The sequence below is a fragment of the Mustela putorius genome, unplaced genomic scaffold (assembly GCF_011764305.1).
Source record: "Mustela putorius furo isolate JIRA1106 unplaced genomic scaffold, ASM1176430v1.1 tig00004007_pilon_pilon_pilon, whole genome shotgun sequence".
NCBI lineage: Eukaryota > Metazoa > Chordata > Mammalia > Carnivora > Mustelidae > Mustela > Mustela putorius.
This window is the reverse complement of record NW_025422145.1, coordinates 7,250,713-7,272,500: the sequence shown is the minus strand read 5'-3', so window position 1 is coordinate 7,272,500 and position 21,788 is coordinate 7,250,713. Positions and strand designations below refer to the sequence as shown.

Genomic DNA, 21,788 nt, shown 5'->3' with positions numbered 1-21,788 from the left:
AAGGAAACAGTCAACAAAACAAAGAGGCAACCCAGGGAATGGGAGAAGATATTTGCAAATGACACTAGAGACAAAGGACTGATATCCAAAATCTATAAAGAACTCCTCAAACTCAACACACCCCAAAACAGAAAATCATGTCAAAAAATGGGCAGAAGACATGAACAGACACTTCTCCAAAGAAGACATACAAAAATGGCTAACAGACACATGAAAAAATGTTCATCATCAGCAGCCACCAAGGAGATTCAAATCAAAACCACATTGAGGTACCACCTTTCACCAGTTAGAATGGCCAAAATTAACAAGACAGTAAACAAGTGTTGGAGAGGATGTGGAGAAAGGGGAACCCTCATACACTATTGGTGGGAATGCAAGCTGGTGCAGCCACTTTGGAAAACAGTGTGGAGATTCCTTAAGAAATTAAAAATAGAGCTTCCCTATGACCCTGCAATTGCACTACTGGGTATTTACCCCAAAGATACAGATGTAGAGAAAAGAAGGACCATCTGTACCCCAATGTTCATAGCAGCAATGGCCACAGTCGCCAAACTGTGGAAAGAGCCAAGATGCCCTTCAACAGATGAATGGATAAAGAAGATGTGGTCCATATATACAATGATATATTATGCCTCCATCAGAAAGATGAATACCCAACTTTTGCATCAACATGGATGGGACTGGAAGAGATTATGCTGAGTGAAATAAGTCAAGCAGAGAGAATCCATTATCATGTGGTTTCACTTACTTGTGGAGCATAAGGAATAACATGGAGGACATGGGGAGAAGGAAAGGAAAAGTGAATTGGGGGAAATTGGAGAGGGAGATGAAGCATTAGAGACTGTGGACTCTGAGAAACAAACTGATGGGAGGGGGAGTAGGGGGATAAGTGAGCCTGGTGGTGGGTATTAAGGAGGGCACAGATTGCAGGGAGCACTGGCTGTGGTACATACACAATGAATCTCGGAGCACTGAAAAAATAAAATTAAAATTTTAAAAACTTCTCAATTGTAAATCATTGGGGAGTTTGTGACTTTTGAGTATTAGCTCCCATTGGCATGGTACCACAGCAATAAATAACCTACCTTTATTCACTGCAAAATCTCACTTTTCAACTTTTATTGGTGTACTAAGCAACATGGGGCAGGGGGAGAGAGGTCTTATTTGGTTCAATTACAGAAACACTATTTTGTAATTACTAAGTTTTTCTAGATTTCCAGTACTTTGGGTTGTTCTTTGTTACTAGCAAAACATCCCAGCTGATAAAAATCTGTCTTTTTTCCTGGAACAACTTCCCTTTTGGAACAACTTCCCTTTTAGAGCAACTTCCCATGAACCCATCATTTGGCAATTACTGTCAAAATGTGATGCATAGATAGCATTTAACTGAACACTTTTATCACTCCTAGGTCCTTAATTTCCAGAACTAGGACAAGACTGAAAAGATACTTATTATAATAGAAAAAAGAGAGAGAGGGTATCATTTCATGTCCTCCAGGTTTGGTATCATTTCAAGTCCTCCAGTAATTGGTTAAGTAAATTATGCTAACAAAATAGAACAGAACACAATGCATTTTTTAAGAAGAATGAGCTACCTCTACACTCTGACTTGGAAGGAGCTTCAAAATATTGCCTTTTTTTTTTCTTTTGTCTCAGCAAGCGAGATAGAGAGCAAGAGCGAGAGCAAGAGAGAGAGAGAGAGAAAGAGAGTACAAGCAGACAGAAACAAAGCAGACTCACTGCTGAGCAGGGAGCCTGACTTGGGACTCAATCACAGGGCCCTGGGGTCATGAACTGAGCCAAAGGCAGATGCTTAACAGACTAAGCCACCCAGGTGTCCCAAACTTTTTTTTTTTAATATTATGTCTTGATTGATAAATAAAAGGTAAGATGAGCCCATGGAATAATAAAAACTCTAAATTTGTATGTGTCTATGTATAGAAGTGTGTGCACATATGTAAATAGCAAAAAGTCTGGAAAGTCATACACTATTTTGCAATTCCTAACTTTTTCTAAATTTGGGGCACCTTGGAGTTTTTTCTGTTACTTGCAAAACATCCCAACTGATAAAAATCTGTCTTTCTTCCTGGAAAAACTTCCTTTTTAGAGCAACTTCCCATGAATCCCATCATTTGGCAATTACTGTCAAAATTCAAAGTACAGATAACATTTAACTGAACAATTTTTTTTACTCATAGGTCCTTAATTTCTAGAACTAGGAGGAGAAGACTGAAAAGATATTTATTAAAATAGAAAAAAAGAGGGCATTATTTCATGTCCTCCAGTTAGTAATTGGTTAAGTAAATTATGTCAACATGATAGAACATAATGCAGTTTTTAAGAAGAACTAGCTCTACATTGATGTGGAAAGAGCTTTGAAACATATTTTGTGTCGATTGATAAATAAATGTTATGATGAGCCCATTCATGCAATAATAAAAACTCTAAATTTGCATGTGTCTACGTATAGAAGTGTGTGCGTGTATGTAAATAGGAAATTAAGTCTGGAAAGTCATCTGGAAGGTTAGAGTAGGGGTGTGGGTAAGTTCAGTGGTGAAGAAGGGATTTCAATGTTTTTTCATATAGAGTGCTATATAGCTTGCATTTCATAAGGATGCATATGAATAATAACTAGGAACTTTAAAAAAAATCAAAGGCATAAAATGGACTTGTAGTGGTTTTAAAATAAGCCTACGGGATGCCTGGGAGGCACAGCTGATTAAGCATTCAACTCCTGATTTCAGATCAGGTCACAATCTCATGGCTGCTGAGATCAAGACCTGCATCGCCTAGGTGCTGGGTGTGGAGCCTGTTTGGGACCCTTTCTCTCCCTGTCCCTCTCTGCCCCTCTCCATGCTCACTCCCCCTCTCTCCTTGACTCTCTCTAAAGAAAAAGAAAAGAAGCCTACAAATTCTAGACTATTCCATTTAAAAGGTAAAATTTAATTTCCGTCATGAATATCGGATGATTCGGGTTAAAACATACTCTTCTGCATATACCTGGAATCAGCTATTTCTCCAAGAAGCTCTGGTTTCTTGCAGTGGGAAATTATAGAATGAACACTGGATTGATGGTGTTCATTCTAGAATGCCACCGGATTGGTCATTGTTTCTTGGCTTTTCTATGGGGAAATTTAGAAATTCATTATTTCTTTCATTTTCAAAAGAAAACATTATGAATTCATTTTGTACAAAAAGCTATTTAGACGAAGGTGCTTTCATGAGGTAGATGAATAGGCAGTTCCCCACTCTTTTTTCAATGGTATTTTTAAAGTTTAGTTGCTAAGGACACACCATCAAATAATTTTTTCTTGTGGTAATGAATCTTCTATTTTAGTTGGAAAGACAGAAACAATTATCCTCTCTTTTTCTAATATAGTTACTTGTCTCTGAATCATTCAAATTAAATTGAGCTGTTGCATAACCAAAATTAGTATCTTTTTTTGGTCTAGCTAAATATTTTTAAAATAATATTTTTGAGACAGAAAAGTAAAAAGAACAAAAGTATTCTATAATCCTGGCACTCAGAGGACTACTATTACTATTTTTAATAAAAATTATACATATACATGATAAACAGTACTTGTAAAGGCATTAACTACTTATGGTTGGAAAGACTCGATATGGTTAAGATGTTAATTTTCCCATATTTGCCTATGTATTCAATACAATCAAAATCAAAATCACTGCAGTATTTTTGTTTTGTTTTGTTTTTACATAAAGTAACAAGTGGATCTATAAGGTTTATGGACCCAGAATAGGCAAACAATTTTGAAAAAGAAGAACAGATTTTTCAGGATTTATACCCTCTATATTTGAGGTCTATTATAAAGTCATAGCAATCAACACCGTGGTATATTGGCAAGAGAATAAATACATTAATCAATAGAAACACAGAGTCCACAAATAGATCCATATACATAGAGTCAATTGCATTTGATAAAGGTGCCAAGTAATTCAAAGAAGGAAAGAACAGTGTTTTCAACAAATGTTACTGAAACATGAAAAAACAGTCTGAACAAAAAAATGACCCTTGATCCTAATTTCACACCATCTACAAAAATTAACGGAAAATTGATCCTGATCTAAATACAAAGCTACAGCTATAAAATGTCTAAAAGAAAAGATAGGAGTGTATCTTTGCAACCTTGATTGCCAGGGTTCAGCAAATTATGGACTACAGACCAAATGTGACCCACTACCCATTTCTGTTAATAACATTTTATTGGGACACAGTCATGCGCATTCAATTCTGTACTGTCTGAAGTTGTTTTTACATTACAATAGCTGACTTGAACAGTAACAGAGACCATACGAACCACAAAGCCTAAAAATATTTGCTTTCTGGCCCTTAGAAAAAACTTTTGCTGATCTTTGAAGTTAAGCATGTATTTATTATATGACCTAAGAGTTCCACTCCCAGATAGGAAAAAAACAAAAAACAAAAAACATATTCCCTGAAAGACCTGTATGCAAATGTTCCGGGCAACTGTATTCATAATAGATGAAACTGGAAACAACCCAAATGCCCATCAACAGGTAAATGGATAAACAAAGTGCAGTTGGTCAATACAATAAATGCTATGCCCCATTAAAAGAGAAAAAAAATATTAAATACAAACAATGTGGATGAATCTCAAAAACATTATGCTGAATGATATAAAAGAGTATATACTATGTAATTCCATTTATATGAAGCTCTAGAACAGGAACAACTAATATATTTTTTATTGAAAGCAAATCAGGGGTTTCTTGGGACTGGGGATCAGAGTTAGGGTGTGACTGTAAAGAGCACAAGGCAATTCGAGGGAGTAGTGTATTCTTTTTTTTTTTTTTTTTAAAGATTTTATTTATTTATTTGACAGAGAGAAATCACAAGTAGGCAGAGAGGCAGGCAGAGAGAGAGGGGAGTAGTGTATTCTTGACCATGGTGGTAGTTACATATCTCAGAACTCTGTAACTTAAAATGTATGTATTTTATTTTGTTATTTTTATACCCATAAAGTTGATTTTAAAAGTTAAAAAGGGGGTGTCTGGGTGGCTCCGTGGGTTAAAGCCTCTGTCTTCAGCTCAGGTCATGATCCCAGGGTCTTGGGATGGAGTCCCGCATTGGGCTCTCTGCTCAGCAGGGAGCCTGCTTCCTCCTCTCTCTCTCTCTCTCTCTCTCTCTCTCTCCCTCCCTGCCTCTCTGCCTAGTTGTGATCTCTGTCTGTCAAATAAACAAATAATCTTAAAAAAAAAAAAAGTAAAAAAAAAACCAACATTGCGAATGACTCAAACTTGAACTCATACAACAGAAATAGATACTAAAGCAAAGTCGCACTTTAGTACAACACTTGCAATCATCTATGCAGAAATGGATTTCAGTTCTGAAACCTTGTGATATAAGCACTTTGGAGATTAACCTTCGATTTCATTAAGACACTGGTCAGGAATGCTGAGTTGCTTTGTGCCAATTACCAACTGATAAGCATAAAATAACGTAAATGTTTTGGGTTTTGCTGTATAGCTTTGTCATCAAACACACTGGAGATCAGAGACAGAAGCAGCAAATGGTAAACAGGCAGACGTATAATGGAAGTCTTCCTTCTAGGGAGGGCCATAAGGGTATAAAAAGTCTCTCAGGTGAGGAGAGGGGAAAAGAAAAGCCTGGCAGAATCCTCGTTCTAGTGGGGGCCTTATCCTTCACAGCCATACGACCCCAGGAAGGCCAGGGAAACCAACACGTGGTATCTTTGCCTGTTTGCGTGTGTTTCCAAACACTTTCTCATCAAAGGTACCTTACATTCTGTAACACTATCTGTGGGCATCTTTTAATGCCATCACTCTCCCTAACTCTGATACCCATGTGTGGTGAATCCTCCCGTCCCCAAAATGAGAACTTTGACAGGAATGGAATAATTTTGGAATTGGCAGGCTGAATGCATCCTAAACATATCTAAGCTCATTCTATTTTAGTTGCTAAACGGATCATCCTTGATCAAGATTAGACTTGAAATATGTAGGCTTTGTTGTCTGGGAAGTTAGAAGGAAAGCATAAGAGTAGGACAATTCTATGGCCCCAATACTCTTGTATAATTCTATTTTCTCTTCTCTATTTCATCTATCTCTGCTCCAATTGTTATTATTTCTTTCCTTCTGCTGGCTTTTTATTTTAGTTTAGGAACTTCCTCCAGTTCTTTAATGTGTAAAGTTTGGTTATTTATTTGAGATCTTTCTTCTCTTTTCATGTAGGCATTTAGAGCTCCAGGTTTTTCTCAAAGCCCTGTTTTTGCTGCATCCCCTAAGTTTTGGTATATTGTGTTTTCATTATTACTCATCCCAAGGTGTTTGATGATTTCTTTTCTGATTTCTTCTTTGGTCCATTGGTTGTTTAAGAACATGTTGGTTAAGTTCCACATATGTATACATTTTTCCAGTTTTTCCTCTGTTACCGATTTCTAGTTTTTTTTCCCACTGTTGCCAGAAGAGATACTTTTGTGATTTCAATCTTCTTAAATGTTTTTGAGGCTTGTATTGTGGCATAACATCTGGTCTGTTCTGCAGAACTGTTCCACGTGCACTTGAAAATGCTTATTTTGCTGTATTGGTATGGGATACCCTTAATAGGTCTGGATTAGGTCTGGTTCGTTCATACTGTTGCTCAAGCCCTCTAATTACTTACTGACCTTCTTTTGGTTGTTCTATCCATTGTTGAAAATAGTGTATTAAAGTCTATAGTGATTCTTGCAGGATTTTCTATTTCTCCCTTCTGTACTGCTCATTTTTGCTTCATATATTTTTTTAGCTCTGTTGTAAGGTATGAATATGTATATGACTGTTCCATCGTCTGGATGGATTGACCCTTTTATCAATATATAATGTCCTCCTCTGTCTCTTGCAACAGTTCTTGACTACAAATCTATTTTGTCTGATTTTATTATAGCTACCCCACTTCTCTTTCGGTTGCTGTTTGCCTAGAACATCGATTTTTATCTATTTTTAATACACTTGTGTCTTTAGATCTCAGCTGTGTCCCTTAGACAGCATAGAGTGAGATCATGGTTGTTGTTTTCTAATCTGTTCTGTCAAACTAGCCTTACTTTTTTTTTTTTGAAAGACTTTATTTATTTAGAGAGAACGTAGGGAGAAGCCAAGTAAGAGGAAGAGGGAGAAGAGTCCCAAGCAGACTTTCTGCTGAGCACAGAGCCCAACCTGGGACTCGATCCCATGACCCTGTGATCATGATCTGAGCTGAAACCAAGAGTTGGACACTCAACCAACTGAGCCCCTAGGCACCCTAATCTACCACTACTTTTAACGAGAGTTTAATTCATTTACATTTAAAGTGGCTACTGACAAGGAAAATCTTATTGTATTGCTCTCAAATTGCTCCTCTTCTCAGCTTGCTAGTTTTTCTTTTTTTTTTTCTTATTGTTCTTCAATATCTCTATTCCCTTCTTCTGCGTTTATACGATTTTTTTTTTTATGGTGGACCATTTTTATTCCTTTCTCATTTCTTTTCCCTGGAAATGTTAAAAGTTATTTTCTTACTGATTACCCTGGGAGGATTACAATTAAACTCATACCTATTACAGTCTACTTTGTATTATTACCAATTTAACTTCAGTAGTATACAGAAACCTTGCTCTTACACAGCTCCTTCCTTCCTTCCCCCTGTATGTTAACACAAATTTCATCCTTACACATTGACTTTACCTGAAGTCAACTGATTCATAGCTGTCATTAAATCTAAAAACATATTTACAGCAACATCTAGAATAGTATTTGTCAAAACAACTGGACACACAGCCTTGCTAAGCTGACACATAAAATTTAACCATCATAATAATCATATTCAAAACAAAACTTCAAGATAATAAGAGACTGTCTAACTCCAGAGACATTTTTCACAATTGACAGTGCTGAGAACTATAAATAATCCTGACTTCTTTTTTTTTTTAAGATTTATTTATTTTAGAGAGAGAATAAGAGAAAGTGATAGACTGAGAGCATGCAAGAGTGGGGGGAGGGGCAGAGGAACAAGAGAATCTGAAGCAGACACCCCACTGAGAGTGGACCCTGATGTAGGGCTTGATCTCACCACCCTGAGATCATGACCTGAGCTGAAATTACCAGTCCAACACCAGTCCACCTGGGCGCCCCTATAATCTTGGCTTCGAATGTTGTACTTTACGCCTGCTAAAACTCTCCAAAACACAAAGTAGTAACAATATGTTTATGTCTTTTTCTTAATCTTCTTTTTTTAAAAAGACATTTTAGACAATTAAGACAATTAATTGTCATAGACAAGAAGGCTCTACACTCAACAGCTAGGAGCCCCAATGTGTATATGTTTTTAAGATAGGAATGTTGATGGTAGGTTAGGAAAAAGAGAGACTAAACTGGTTTTGGTAGTATCCGTTTGGTAATCACCTGAATAGCCATTTACAAAAAACCAGAAATAAACCTTTATTGAGCACCTTCTGTGTGTTAAATGCTTTATTAAACACTGTACATGGACTCAACTCGTGTAATTTGATCCATGCAATAATTCTGAGGTTACTTTTTTTTGTCTTTTTCTAAAAGGTTACTTTTTACCATGTTTCTTGTGTTATTGGTAATTTCCACTCTACAGATAAGGAAACTGAGGTATTGGTTAGAGTATAATCATGAAAATAGAAACCAATGTAGATATTTCGAGCATAATGTTATTTAGCACAGAGAATTAGGGGCTTAAAAGCCTTTTGGGCTGGGACGAGAGGGTGGAAACCCTATGGAAGGGCTGGAGGAACTATTGCCACAATGGTTTTCATTGTGCCATGGTTTCTGCAGTCCAAAAAGTAGGGAAGTTGCTGCTGCTATCAAAAAAGTTCAGAAAAAAACACTGTTGATTGTCACAGCTGCCTTATATCACTGAAGCAGGGACCGGCAGGGAAGAGAGCCAAAGCTCAAACAAAATACACAGAACAATAATTTATGTCTTTCTTCTTCCAAATCTCAGGAAGTACATCCGACTTGGCAAAATATCAATGAATCCAGAACACTGGCCATAGGGCATCTGGGAAATGTAGCTCCCAGGATTCCAGGCCAGCCTTGGGAATTGCTAAGAGGAATATGAGAAAGAATGCTAGGATTCATTTTCTACTTTTTCCACAACGAGTTTCTACAAAGTTAGCAGCTTAAAACAACACTCAGTTGTGTCATAGTTTTATAAGTCCAAAGCTCAAGGGACTCAGCCCATAGAGCATGCAGCTCCTGACCCTGGGGTTGTGAGTTCCAGTCCAACGTTAGTCATGGAGCTTACTTTAAAGGGAAGAGAAGAAGAAAAAAAAAAACACGCAAGATAATACTATTACCCTAAATGAAAATGACATTTCTAAAGTCTACTTCTCACTGGTATTAAGTCTAAATTCTCATCTGACTCCAATTCACTTGCCTCCTACACCCTTTCTCTCAGCAACTCTATGTATACCCTTCAACCATGTTAGAAATTATTTTCCAAGCAAAAAAACTTGTGTAAATACTGGCATTTACATTTTTGCCAATTTCCTTAGTGTTTGACTTCATACAGTTGGATTCGTGTATCTGTTTCTGCGTTTGACATGTTGCAATATCGAGTGACACTTTTCCAGAAGTTTCTGGAAAATTCCAGGAACACACCTGAGACCAACAGAATGAAAAAGGCAAATAACGTCTATTATTAAAATAATATTAACTTTGCGGACCCCTCAAAATTCCCAGACCACAGTTTGGGAACCCACTGGGTACATTATTGTGTTCATGGCCGAGTTTTCTGGAATGTGTGGCCTCGCCTCATTCTTCTCATAGCCAATAGCACTTACAAGGCCTGCAGCGCTCCCCTCAGCAACCAGAAGGGCTTTATCTCACAACTGACGGTTGAGTTCGTTCCCTGCCTTGAGCACAGAGAGGGCACTCAGAACTGACTGAACACACAGCAATCACTACGCGGGCCAGTATGTGCCTCACGAAATCTGACGCAGCCCAAGGTGACAGGATCCCAGGACAATTTAGGAAAACTCAAGAAAACACAACTGGGCTAGGCCCATTCGCCTGAGTCGCAAAATTTAAGGAGTCGCCCCCAAACTCCGTAATCCAGGTAACTGAGACTTTAAAGGCAATATTCTGAAAATTCAAGTCGGTTTTTGCAAACAAAGTTTCCCTGGTCATGACTTTCGGAAAACTTTCCAACGCGTCGCGTGAGTCCCTCAGAGCAACGGCCCCGGCTCGCGGCGCCACCACCGGGCGAGCGCGGGCGACAGCCGGACAAAGAGGCAGCGTAACCGCCAGCGAGATCTCCGCACCCCGCAGCCGACGGCCACTTACCGGCCGCTTTTCCCCGCCCCCGCCCGGCCCACTCCACCAGGGCGCCTCTGATTGGCTGGGCCGCCTCATGTTCACGCTTCCATTGGCCGAGAGGCCGGCGGGGGCGGGCACGGGCAGACTTACCTCCACAGGTCCCCGCGGGAGCGTTATTGTGCGCGGCGGTTGCTGTTCGTTGAGCTTCTGTTGAGAGAAGCGGCCGGCGCGGCGCCGCCGGAGGTACGTTGGGGCCGGGCGAGAGCCCCGCGCGAGCGGCGGTTGGTCGAGTCGGCGGTTGCGCGGCGCCGCGCGCCTGAGGGCCGAAGCCCCGGGACGCCGCGCAAGCAAAGCGGTCGCGGCGGCGGGGCCGACCGAGAGGCGCCCGCAGAGTGGCTCGGGGGCTGGGGCCGGGAGGACGCCCGCGACGGGCGAGAGCACGCGTCCGCGGCGCTTCCCAAGGGGGGCGGTGCGGGGAGCGGCGGCGGCGGCGGCGTGCGCCCCGCGTGGGAGTCGCGGCTGCGAAGGGACACGGCGACGGCCGCCACGGGGTTTTGTCCTTCCGAGTAAGTACGGGATCGGAGCCCGGCCGGACTACGTTTAGCGGCTCCGGGGTTAAGTGGGACCCCGCACGGCGCTGAGCGGCTGGCTGAAGATCCGCGGGGCGGGAAGGCTGTCGTGGACTGGGGGTCCGGGGACAGAGGGGATCCCCAGAGATCCAGCGACCCAGGTCCTAGGGGGGCCCGGCGCGCAGACGTGGGCCGGACACCTGTTGGCGCCTAGGGGCGCTGGGGATGCTGTCGCAGAGTCGTCCCGGAGGTGGCTTTCCCTCTCCGGCCCAAGCTTGAATATAGGTGCGTATCTGCTTACGAAACCGTCTTCTCCTTCTGACCGGCTTTCCCTCCTATTTGGGCCAAGTTGGAGGATGTGTGCGGTAGAGGAAGCGTTTAGTTTGCTTTTGTCTCTCCGACTCGAGTCCGACTGTACTTGGAAAATTGACCTCTTCCAGCTTTGCCTGATACGGGGCCGGACGACCAAGCTGCGGACGTGGTGAGCCGGCATCTGCCGTGGGCTCCAGGACGAGCTAGCTTTCACTGCCCCAAAGATGTCACATGGTCAAGATCTAGAAGAAGGAGGGTGCTCGGTGGCCCCGTAAAGGAAAACGTTGGACGAATTTGCGTCTCGTCCACGGTAAACCGACTTCGTTTACGCCAGCCTGGGATTCCATACACTTACGGTGAGGATTTTGTCCTGTGTTTACCGGTAGCCAGGAACCGATCCGAGACATGGGTATTTGCAAAACGCGGTGAAGAGCAGTCAAGACAAAGGTAACTTGTGTCACAGGAGAGCTACTGAAAAATGCAAAAATGAAGCCTCCGAATCAAGGAGTAATTACGTCGAGTTCAGCGTTTGTCAAGTGTGCCTTCGTAGTTTATCCTTCAGTCCGGCGTTTAGAGACGCTGGGTCTGACCCTGATCAAACTAATCTGCTTAATGCTCAGTCTTAACCTGCAGATTTGTACAGACCACATCCCAAGACTGTCTTCTGCCTCAACAGAAATGCAAGAACAGTGCCGTATTGGAAATGATTTACGTCTCTTAAGAACTGGTGTGTCTACGTACATCTTGAATATTCTGCTCTGTTTGACTCCCGTACCTCACCTCAGCTCTCAGTTCACTGTATTTCCTTGATCTTTGTATCTTGAATTCCAGGATTAAAATACTGTGTGACCTCCCTTCTTTGTGCATATTCTGTAATTCTCTTTTAGTGGGTGTTTACAGATGTATTTCATTTCATGTAATCAAATTTTAAGTAATATACTGGGTAGTTGTTACCAATAAAAATAAACTTTATAACTTTAAATGTGCAAGAGTGTTCTCATTGAATTGAGTGAGATTACATTAAATATAAAACTATCTTATTTTGTCTCATATTATTGCACCATTTAAATGCTCTGCTCTCTGAGTCTTTTTTTTTAAGATTTCATTTGAGAGAAAGAGCACATGAGCCGGTTGGGGGGGGCAGTGTCTAAGAGTCTTAAACCTTGATAGATATACCTTTAAAATGCATTACTGTAGACTCAGGTACCTAATTTCTTATCATTCTTCAGCTTTATCAATCTCAGTAAGCCAGAAAAATTGTAGTCAGGCTGTATTTGGAGAGAAATAACACTCTGAGTAGGGCAGATACTCGGATGTAGTTTGCATTTTTAAACTTCTGATTAAATTTCTTGGGATGTAAGGGATGTTCCTATGAACAGATCTTACTAAATTTAACAATTATGTAGATGCACTAAATGTATCTACTAAATACGGTACCATTAATGTACCTCTGTGACACTGTGTATAGTGCTGCTGATAAGAAATAGCTTAGAGATAACTTGCAAAAGTTGCTGAGGCCTGTTTTGATACTTTAAGGAAAGAATGACCCTGGCTGGCTTTCCAGAAGTTAATTTTTGTAAGTTGGGTATACATTTAAGTGGCATCTTATATAATACGAAAGTCCTCTTCCTGAGGATATAAAAGTAAACACACATCTCTGCCCTTAAAGCTCATCACTATAAATAAATGTTTGTAATAGGGTATTCAGATAAAGTTGTTCTCTTGAGGGAAAGCTTTTTTAAAGAGGTGATCTTTAAACATGACCTTGAAGGAATGAGGAAAAAGGGGAAACACCGATAGATGACAGTTCCGATGAATTAAAACAGTGAAAGGTTTATAGGAAATGATAAGATAAAATTCAATAGCTTCAGGAAAAAGAAAATATAGGAAAGCTAATCCAATCATGCTAGTCTGATTATGTAGAAAATACTTGCCTGTTACAAGTTAAATATTGATTTAGCTACAAATCTGATAAAAAGGTATAGAGAGCTAAATTTCATCTGTAAGTATAGAAATTTGATAATGGTTAGAATTTGTAACAACTAGTGTGAACATATTACTTTAAAATGCTGATCTATTAAATAAAAAAAACCAAGTTGCTAAATTAGTTAAAATTGACTGCCACTAGACATTAAGGAGTGCTGATAAGCATCTACTTCCTTTCATTATGAGCACTTTATAATGTTTCATTTTATGGTATTCCATTGATAAAAATGATTAAAAGCAAAATTGTACTAGCACTTAGAAGGTGGCTGATGGCAGCTGGCCCATGGACCACTTAGAGGAATAAGGATTAGTTTATTCTCATGAGATTATCACCTGGCACATGATCAGGTTTTGTCATTTTGTTGATTATTTATATACCTCTGAAGATGACCCTGTCTCTTCATAACTGCTTACCTGATTTGTACTTGTGGTACAAGATTTCTTTGTGTCTTAAGATCCTGAGTTTAAATGCTGGCTCCAAACTGTGTTTCCTGGAACAAGTTATATAACCTAGTTCTGGCTGGTTTTTTTTTAAGTTTCACTTTTAGTAAAGGTAAAGTAAAGATCTGGTTCACTGGATTTTTAAAAAAATATAACAAGAATTGCCATTTGTTTAGTGCTTACATGTATTAAGATAACCGTCTCAACAAGAAGCATTATGAGAGATTTCATAATGAAGAAAACCAGTCCATCACTAGGAATAAACTCAAATCAGTATCTACTCAAAGCTTCAAACTATATATAAAGAAAAAAGCACAATGATTAAATAAAAAAAAATAGACAAACCCACAATCAATGTTTTGAATAGCTGGAAGATTGTGAACAGCACAGCTAAAAACAATCTGAACTTGTTGGCATTTTCGTATAACACCACCACGCCCAACAGTGTTGAAGGACATGTTCTGCTCAAGTATACGTGGAACTTTTGGAAAAATTGGCCATGAAGCTAGCCTCAACAAATAAAAGACTGAAATCACTTGGGAGGATATTCTCTGACTACAGTGCAACTAAGCTAACTTCCAACAAAAATATAAATGGGAATCTGCAATTGCCTGGATATGAATGTTTTAAATAATTCACAAGTGATGGAAGGAATTGTAATGGAAATGGGAAAAAAAGTTTGAACCAAATATTAAAATTGAGGTAGGGTTTATCAAAAGGTATAGAATTCAACTAAAGCAGAACTAGAGGAAAATTTTACAGCTTTAAATGCAAAGTGAGAAGGGGAAAGGAACTGAAAGTTAAAGATCGGCATTTTCATCTCAAGCTGGAAAACGAACAGCAAATCAAGCCTGAAGAAAATGGAATTAAAATGCCAAAAGGAAATGATGAACACTAAGTACAAGAGAAAGTCAGAAAAGCCAGAAGTCAGTGCTTTAAAAACACTAATTCAATGGATAAATTTCTAGTAAGAATGATGAAGAAATCACTGATATCAAGATTAGAAAGATCACTACACAAGGCTCAGTGAAGCCTGGCTGGCTACAAGGGAAAAGAAGGAGCGGTGGGAGCAACAACAGCTGACAGAGTCCCTGTGCCAGGCAGCCATGGGCCAGAGTGACTTTAGCCTCCTGGACCACTGGTGCCAGGCTTGCTGCAAAACCAACTTCCAGTGCCAGTGGGTGCCAATATATTTCACCCACCTTTCTGACATCTGCCCAGATGCGCTAAGAAGCTGGTGCAGGCGCTAAGACATCTGGAGGCTGAGCCTGGCCTGAGCTGCCACCACCCCCAAATATATTCTAAAAAGAAAAGTACTACAGATCTTGCAAATGTTACAAATATAATTAGAGAATACAATGAAGAACTTCATAAATGTGAAATTCTGTTGAAAGAAAAACAACTAAAGGTAACAGATGTAGAAAATATGAATGGTCCTGTGTCCATTTTTAAAAATTCAGTTATTACTGAAAAGCTTTATCATCGCTAAGTTAACTCCAAACCCAGATGGCATTATGGTGAATTATTTCTAACCTTTAAGGAAGAAGTAATACCATTTGCAAAGAAACTGAAAGAATTTCCAGTTTTATGGGGCCACCATACATAACCTTGGTGTCAAAACATGATAAAGGAAAATTATAGGCTTTTCTCTCCTAATACTGATACAAAATTCAATTGAATTGAACTAAAAATTGAATCCAGAACATGGAAGAGTATCTAGGAATAAGCTACATTAATATTTTAAAATATCAACATGATGCAAATTAATAGAAAAAAGAGATTATGTGCATATGAAAAGACATTTGATTAACTTGAAAACACAATCATGGTAAAATCTTAACTGGGAATGAAAGGATAATTATTAATCTAATAAAGTGTATCTCTAAAAATTATTACAAAAATCATATTTAGTGGTGGTATAATGAAATACCACACCTTACCCAAGTTTGGTGATGAGAAAGCATGTGCACTAACAGCATACCTACTCATATACTGGAGGTTCTAAATGTAGTAAGACAAGAAAAGAAAAAAATAAGGATTAACAAGAAAAATCATGACATTGCCTTCATAGAAAATTCAAACAAGTGAATCTGATGACTTAATTGGAGATGTGATCAGTTAAAACAGTGCTTATATTTCTCTGTAATAGGCAGATGTGAAATTTTAAAAATGTTTTATTCATTTGAGAGAATGAATTTGTAAGAAGAGTACAAGTAGGGAGGGTAAAAGGGAGAGGAAGAGGCAGACTCTGCGCTGAGCAGGAATCTCAGTCCAGTGCTTGATTTGATCTCAGGACCCCAGAATCATGACCTGAGCCTAAGGCAGATGCTAAACCAACTGAGCCATCCAGGTATGCCATAAGTATGAAATTTTAAAATGCCACTTGTAAAGCATTTTAAGCTGATATCTAGGGCATTAAAGGAAGGAATAGAGGATCAAAAGATACAAGGCTTATAAAGTAAAATGTAGACATAAATTGAACTATCAATAATGTCAAATATGAATGGATTAAACGATCTAGTCACATAAGAGATTTTCAGACTGGAGGAAAAAGAGCATCCAAGTATGTGCTGTCTACAGGAGATACACCTTAGTTTGAAAAATATAAATAATGTTGAAAGTGAGAAGATAGAAAAAGATCTGTCGTACAAAGAGCAGCCGTAAGAAATTGAGTGGTTATACTGATGTCAAACAAAATAGACTTTAGAATAAAAATTTTACTAAAGGTAAAGAGGGATGTTTTATAATAAAAGGACTAGTCCCTTCCGGCGCCTGGGTGGCTCAGAGGGCTAAGCCTCTGCTTTCAGCTCAGGTCATGATCTCAGGGTCCTGGGATCAAGCCCTGCATTGGGCTCACTGCTCAACAGGGAGCCTGCTTCCCTTTCTCTCTCTGCCTGCCTCTCTGTCAAATATATATATATTATATAATATATAATTATATATATAATATATAATTATTTATATGTATTATATATAAAATTATATAAATATAAAATTATATATAAATATATAAAAATTATATATATAATACATATATTTTATATATATATATATATATATATATATATATATATATAAGGACTAGTCCCTGAGGAAGTTGGAACAATTACATATATGTCCATATATGTGTGTGTATGTATATATTATATACACCCAATAGCAGCACCAAAATACATAAAGCAAATATTGACAAGAATTGAAGGGAGAAATAAACAACTCAGTAATAATGGTTGGTGACTTCAATACAGTGCTTTCATAATGGATAGAAAACTAGGCAGGAGATCAGTAAAGATTTGAGTAACACTGAAAGCCAAGTAGACCTAGGAGACATCATGTAGTCAAAATAACAGCAGAATAACACATTGTTCTCATGTACATAGAACATTCTCTGATATAGACATACTAAGCCATAAAACAAACTTCAGCAAGTTTAAAAGGATTGAAATCAATGAAGTACATCCTCTGATTACAGTGGAATGAAATTAAGATTCAGTGCCAAGAAGAAATTTGAGAAATTCACTACTGTACCTAAATTAAAGAACTGCTAAGTAACCTATGGGTCAAAGAAACTCCTCAAGAGAAATTAAAAAATACTTAATGACATAACATTCCAAGACTTTGAAGTGAAATTAAAGCAGTTGTTTGAATGAAATTTGTAGTCAGGGAGCCAGGATAACTCAGTCAGCTGAACGTCCAATTTTTGGTTTCAGCTCAGGTCTTAATCTCAGGATCATGAGATTGGGGCCCAGCAGCGGCTCCACAATCAGCAGGGAGTCTGCTTGAGATGCTCTTTCTCCCTCTCCCCTACTTGTGTGCGCTCACGCTCTCTCTCGCTTTCAAATATTTTTTTCTTAAGCAGGAAACTTGTAGTGATGGACACCTATTTTAAAAAAGAAAGTCTTGGGGTACCTGGGTGGTTGAGTGTCCAACTCAGTCTCAGCTCTGGTATTGATCTCAGGGTTTTGAATTCAAGCCCAGCATGGGGCTCCTACTTTAAAAAGTATAAATAATAAAGAAATAAAATCTCAAGTCAATAACCTGACCTTTAGTCTTACTACAAAAAGAAGAGCAAACTAAACCTAAGTCAGAAGAATGAAGGAAATAATAAAGATTACAGCAGAAAGTAATAAAATTAAGAAGAAAAAAAAAAACCCAGAAAATCAAGGAACCCAAAAGTTGTTTTTCAAAAAGATTGACAAACCTTTACCTAGACTGAATATGAAAGAGACTCAAATAACTGAAATCAGGAATGACAGAGGGAGCATTACTACCATCCTTCCAGAAGTTAAAAAAAAAAATAAATTGATGAGAATACTATAGAACAATTCACTTCATACCAATCAAATAAATGGTTGAAATAGACAAATTTCTAAAGAGACCCAAATAACCAAAACTGACCCAAGAAGAAATAGAAAATCTGAACAGGCCTATAACAAGTATAGGGACTGAATTAGAACATAGAAAAGGCCAGTATCAGACGGCTATATTGTTGAATTCTACAAAACATATAAAAATACCAATTCTTTTTTTTTAAAGATTTATTTATTTATTTGACAGAGAGAGAGAGATCACAAGCAGAGAGGCAGGCGGGGGTGGGGGGGAAGTAGGCTCCCCACTGAGCAGAGAGCCTGATGTGGGGCTCAGCCCCAGGACCCTGGGATCGTGACTTGAGCCAAAGGCAGATGCTTAACCCACTGAGCCACCGAGGTGCCCCCAAAATACCAATTCTTTGCAATTTTTTTTTTAAGAAACAGAAGAGGAAGAAACACTTCCCTAATCATTCTGTGAGGCCAGGAGGCCAGTATTCTTCTGAAAACAAAATCAAAGACCTCACAAGAAAACTGCAGAACAGTATCTCTTATGAATATAGATGCAAGAATCTTCAGCAAAATACTAAAAAATTAAATCCAGCAACCCAGGGAAAGGATTATACACCATGACTATGTGTTATTTATCCCAGAAATATGTATATGGCTGTTCTATCTTCTGGATGGATTGACCCTTTTATCAATATATCATGTCCTTCTCTGTCGCTTGCAAAAGTTCTTGACTACAAATCTATTTTGTCTGATATGATTATAGCTACCCCACTTCTCTTTCAGTTGCTGTTTGCCTGGAATATATATTTTTATCTATTTTCAATCTACTTGTGTCTTTAGATCTCAGCTGAGTCTCTTAGACAGCATATAGTGGGATCACTATAGTGTTGTTTTCTAATCTGTTTTGTCAAACTAGCTCTGCTTTTTAAAAAAAGATTTTATTTATTTATTGAGAAAGGGGGGTAGGAGCCAAGTGAGAGGAAGAGGGAGAGAGTCCCAAGCAGACTCTCTGCTGAGCACAGAGCCCAACCTGGGACTCGATCCCATGACCCTGTGATCATGACCTTATCCCAGGAATGTAAGGCTGATTTCACATCCAAAAATATATTAATGTAATCTACCAGATCAATAGAATAGAAAACAGAGCCATATGATTTTGTTAATAGATGCTAAAATATTTTCTAACAAAATATAATGCTCCTTTACAATAAAAATACTGAACAAAGTAAAGATAATTGGGAAATTCCTTATCCTGATAAAGGTAATCTGTGAAAAATCCACTGCTAACACCATACAGAAGGGTTAAAGACTAAAGATTTTTCCCCTAAGTTAGAACAGGACAAGGATGTCAACTTTTGCCACCTCTGATATATTTCTGTTCAGAATAGGCAAGAAAAATTAAATATAAGGCATCAAGACGGGGAAAGAAGAAATAAAACTACTGACATGTGACAGGCTTTTGTTTGTAGATAATCCTAAGGAACAACCCCCCCCCCCAAAAAAAACTAGAGATAGAAATAAGGTCAACAATGTTGCATGCAAGATGAATATAGTTTTCTATTGTATTTCCATGTATTTGAAATGAAAAAATCCAAAAATGAAATCAGGAAAAATAGTTTCATTTTACAACAGTATCAAAAAGAAGTGCAAAACTCTAAATACTACAATACACCTCTTGGATCAGAGTACTTGATAAAACCGAGGTAGCCAGACACCCTAAATTGATCTATCTAGGTTCAACAAATCCCTATCAAAGTCGAGTAGGCTTCTTTGTGGAAATTGTTAATCTCATCCTGAAATTCACATACATATTTAAGGAACTCAGAATAGCCCAAACAATCCTCAAAAACAAAGTTGAGGACTGCTATCCTAAATTTAAAACTAAACAGAAAGCTATAGTAATTGAGACCTACATATCAGTGGGATAAAACTGAGAATCCTGAAGTAAACCTTAAGATTTAAATTAATTGGTCTTGACAAGAGTGCTATAACAATTCACTGGGGGACAGAGTAGCCTTTTCAAATGGTGCTGGAACAACTATCCACATATAAAACAATAAATGAATGATCTTCACACTGTTTATAATTATTAAAATGGATCAAAGCTATAAACTTTGAAACAGGAGTAATCTTCACGACCTTGGATTAAGCAGTGGTTTCATAGATGTGACTCCAAAAGCTCAAGCTACAAACACAGAACTAGGGCACCTGGGTGGCACAGTCAGTTAAGCCTCCGATCCTTGGTTTCACCTTAGGTTGTAATCTCAGTGTCATGAGACAGCCACTTGTTGGTCTCCACACTCAGCTCAGAGCTACTTAAGACTGTCTCTTCCTCTGTACCCTACCTAAGATAAATAAGTAAATCTTCTAAAAAATGAAAAACTGTAATTTTTCAAAGCATATGACCAAGAAGTAGAAAAGACCCACAGAATGTGAGAAAAGGTTTGCAAATCATAAGTGAAAAGGGATTGAAATCTAGAATATATATATATAATTCTTACAAGTCAATAATAAAAAGGCAAATAATTCAATTTTAAAGTGGGCAAATGATCTGAATAAATAAGACAAGTGGCCAATAAGTAGCATCATTAACCATCAAGGAAATGCTTATCAAAATGACAGTGACGTACCACATCACTCTCACCAAGATGACTCTACTGGAAAGACCTAATAGTGTTGATGAAGAAATTAAGACAAAATCCCTCATACACTCCTGTTGTGAATGTAAATTGGTCCAGATGTTTTTGAAAACAGTTGTTCCTCAGAAGGCTAAATATGGAGTTACAGTATGATTCAGCAGTTCCATATAGGCATATAACCAAGAGAAATGATCACACAGAAACTTACAAGTAAATGTTTATAGCAGATTTATTAATAATAGCCTGTTTTGGCTCTGAAGTAGATTTAAATATCCAAAATTATTCTTGGAAGTATATCTAACATAAAAGTAAGGTAAAATCTGAGATGTAAAGTTCAAATCCTTTTTGTTTACTTAAGTAATTTCTATACCCGATGTGGTGATCCAACTCACAACCCAGAGACTGAGTCATGTGCTTTTCTGACTGAACTAGCCAGGTATCCCTTGAACACTTTAAGATAATATATATTTAAATAATCTTGTTTTACTCTTCAGTAGTTACTGAAACATTGGCTGAAATGCTTTTTTTTTTTTTAAGATTTTATTTATTTATTTGAGAGAGAGAGAGAGAAAGCATGAGAGGAGAGAGGTCAGCAGGAGAAGCAGACTACCTGCTGAGCAGGGAGCCTGATGTGGGACTTGATCCCAGGACTCCAGGATCACGACCTGAGCCGAAGGCAGTCACTTAACCAACTGAGCCACCCAGGTGCCCTGGCTGAAATGCTTTTAGAAAACTTCTAAATATACTAGAATTCATGGAATCGTGAAACATATGTAGACCATATAAAAAGGACATTTTCATGTTTGGGTAAAATGTGGAGATAACAACCAATAGAAAGTAAAATATAATAGCAAAAAGCTGTGAAAATTATAAGGCATAACACCAAGTATAAGTTAAAGCTTTAGTGGCAATATTAAATGTAAATGGATTAAATTCTATTAAAAGATTCATTAGGCTAAAATATTTTCAATAACTTACAAGAGACCTCTAAAATTGATGGGATGGACAACAGTATGGTCAGCAAGATTTACATCATCAGATAAATGAACGATAACATTTTTAAAGTTCAAAATTAACAGGATACGGTCTAACAATTAATTATACACCTGAGGGCAAAATGAAATTAGATCCCTTCTTCTCAGTATATTTTGAAATCAATTCTAGATGGATTAAGGACTTAAATTATGAAAGACAGATCTTTAAAACTTGAGAAAATATAGATG

The 21,788-nt window shown here is 38.2% G+C and overlaps 2 protein-coding genes across 4 annotated transcripts in view; one reads left to right on the top strand and one right to left on the bottom strand.

The window, feature by feature from the left end:
- Positions 1-21,788, bottom strand: part of GRIN2A (glutamate ionotropic receptor NMDA type subunit 2A) — a 600,982-nt gene that overhangs the window by 519,639 nt on the left and 59,555 nt on the right. The window lies entirely within an intron of this gene.
- Positions 10,455-21,788, top strand: part of ATF7IP2 (activating transcription factor 7 interacting protein 2) — a 53,973-nt gene continuing 42,639 nt past the window's right edge. Inside the window, exon 1 of one of the 3 annotated variants that reach the window (XM_045072217.1) lies at positions 10,455-10,542. The gene's annotated coding sequence lies outside the window, so the exon portion shown is untranslated. Of the gene's footprint in view, positions 10,543-10,777; positions 10,866-21,788 lie in introns of those variants that run through there. The other 2 variants (XM_045072218.1, XM_045072216.1) reach the window with 2 other exon arrangements.